The sequence below is a fragment of the Engraulis encrasicolus genome, chromosome 19 (genome assembly GCF_034702125.1).
Source record: "Engraulis encrasicolus isolate BLACKSEA-1 chromosome 19, IST_EnEncr_1.0, whole genome shotgun sequence".
NCBI classification, from domain to species: domain Eukaryota; kingdom Metazoa; phylum Chordata; class Actinopteri; order Clupeiformes; family Engraulidae; genus Engraulis; species Engraulis encrasicolus.
The window spans coordinates 51,663,676-51,666,175 of NC_085875.1; the positions used below are offsets into that span (position 1 = coordinate 51,663,676).

Below are 2,500 nucleotides of genomic sequence, written 5' to 3' on the forward strand. Positions count from 1 at the left end.
TTTCTCAGACAGGATAGTGAAGCAGAAACAGTTAGTGAGTTGGGAGAGAGAGGCGGGGAAGGGCCGGCAAAGGACCTGGGCCGGGAATCGAACCCGCATCGGCGGCATAGTAGACGAATGCCCTACCATATCAGCCACGGTAGGGGCTAACTGAATTATTAGTGTCTGATGTTCATGGGGTATCTATTGCATCTCTGAACATTACTGCTATTGTCCTTTTTTATATATTCCAACGGAGCACTCCCTGACACACCTACATAGTGTATGATTGTGAAAGGGGCCACACAGCACATAAAAAATAGAGGCACGGCCCCTGTAAGTAGTAGCCTGTCTTGGTCAGACCCTCTGCCTTTTGTAGCCAACGGGACGTTGGGGAGCCCTAGGGGGGGGTGTTGAGGAGGAGACAGCTGAGAGGGGGCTCTTTATTTAATACAAAGCTATCAAATGTTCATTTTTTTATTTTATTTATGTAATACAACTATTTATATGTATTATCAAGTACATAAATGTAAGCCAAACCAACAACGGGGTTCTCTAAAAATATAGAAGTGCAGGTCTTGAAATGGAGTTAGGGGGTTTTGCATCTGAACTCTTCATTTGTTCAAAAGGTTGAGGGCCAACCACTGCTCTACTTCTTCCATTCGTAGCTGAGATTTGCATTGACTGAAGAAGAGCATAGCAAAGACTTTCTGGTAGAAAGATACTAAATCAATCAAGTCTACACAATCCATAGGAGTGTGTGCATTGTGATATTGTTTGTTAACGTCTATGGGCTGATCACTATGGGGTCCAATCCATTATCCAAACTCCCGTCCTCGCCTTGTGCCTGTTGCCTCTTACTTTGCTGGACGCCCTGTTTCCATGGAGAAAATAAAGTTTCCACTCTCTCAGCCTAGGCACAACAACTTTTGGGGGACTTTACCCCATTCAACATCCCAATTGAACTTTGTGTTAAAGGGAAAGTTTGGTCAATTTCAACATGCAGTTGTAATGCTCACACTACCCTGGACTTGTCAGTGCCTGAGATTTTTTTTTCTTCTTCTTCAGTCGTTTCCGAGATCCTGGCCATTGTAATGGGGGCAGCTCTTTGTTTACATTTCAAAAAAACATTTGTATTTATTCCCAAAAACATCCAAAAGGTTATAAAACATCAGCAGACAACTAGCAAACAGCAGTACCTTTTGGGAAAATATTTGGAGTTGGCCTATGTTTCATTTTTTAAAAAGGTAAACAAACGCTGCCCCCATTAGAATTGCTCATATCTCGGAAAGGGCTGAGCCGAAAAATGTGGCATCACCAGGTACTGACAAGTCAAGGGTAGCGTGAGCAATACAACTGCATGTTGAAATTGACCAAACTGTCCCTTTAATGGCCAAAAGAACAAGGGAGGACGGGAGTTTGGATAATGGAATGTACACCTACCCAACATCTAGTGCTCAATGGTCTCTGTAGTATATGGGACTACGTGTCCCATAATCACCCAGTGTTTGGACATCCAATGGGACTTGGGGTTTGACCTCAGGGGCTTGTGGGTATTATCATAAGTCTGTAACAGGTTACTGCACACGCATATGTTGTTGTGAGTTTTATCATATAAAATGTAAGACTTATTCAGCTGTCGTCGCGTCCATCATTCACTGCACAACACCGGGATTTGACAGTCTCAAAATATCAAACAAGAAAGTTACTCATCCCCCATCACTGTGTTTGTTTCCAAATGAATTTCACCCCATGGTGCGCACGCACGCACACACACACACACACACACACACACACACAGACTTACTGTACAGACAGGGAGACACAGAGGAGTTTGTGTCTGAGTGTTTTAATGGCATGCAGTGAGCACTGGACATTATTCTGGACAGAAAGCAACATTAGCGCTAGCCACATTAGCATCTTCTGACATTTAAAATGGCGATGAAGCATCAACACTGGCGCGACCATGGCAACCAGCCGACAGGTGAAGCAGGGCCTGTCGTCATTGGCTGCTGCGGTCTTGATGACCCGTGCTAATTGGGTGGCCACTAGAGCTCCTGGCTGTGGACCATGGAAGCACGCACGCACGCACGCACACACACACACACACACACACACACACACACACACACACACACACACACACACACACACACACAGTACATACACACACGCATACGCATACACACATGTAAACAGCTGGACCTGAGAAGCAGCAGTCAGTGATTGTGTGTGTGTGTGTGTGTGTGTGTGTGTGTGTGTGTGTGTGTGTGTGTGTGTGTGTGTATAAGCATAACTAGTTCTAGGCTGCTTCACAGTGAGGTGGTGTGTGTGTGTGTGTGTGTGTGTGTGTGTGTGTGTGTGTGTGTGTGTGTGTGTGTGTGTGTGTGTGTGTGTGTGTGTGTGTGTGTGTGTGTGTGTGTGTGTGTGTGTGTGTGTGCAATCTGACTTGCTGTATCAGTAGTTCTCAAGAACACCCCTGGGCTGGGCACGCACGCGCACACACACACACACACACACA

The 2,500-nt window shown here is 45.6% G+C and overlaps 1 protein-coding gene across 1 annotated transcript in view; it reads right to left on the minus strand.

The window, feature by feature from the left end:
• Window positions 1-1,820: 1,820 nt before the first annotated feature.
• The window catches only part of reep1 (receptor accessory protein 1), a 21,448-nt gene continuing 20,768 nt past the window's right edge, over window positions 1,821-2,500 (minus strand). Inside the window, exon 8 of the mRNA XM_063184671.1 lies at window positions 1,821-2,500. This exon is cut by the window's right edge and continues 1,111 nt beyond it. The gene's annotated coding sequence lies outside the window, so the exon portion shown is untranslated.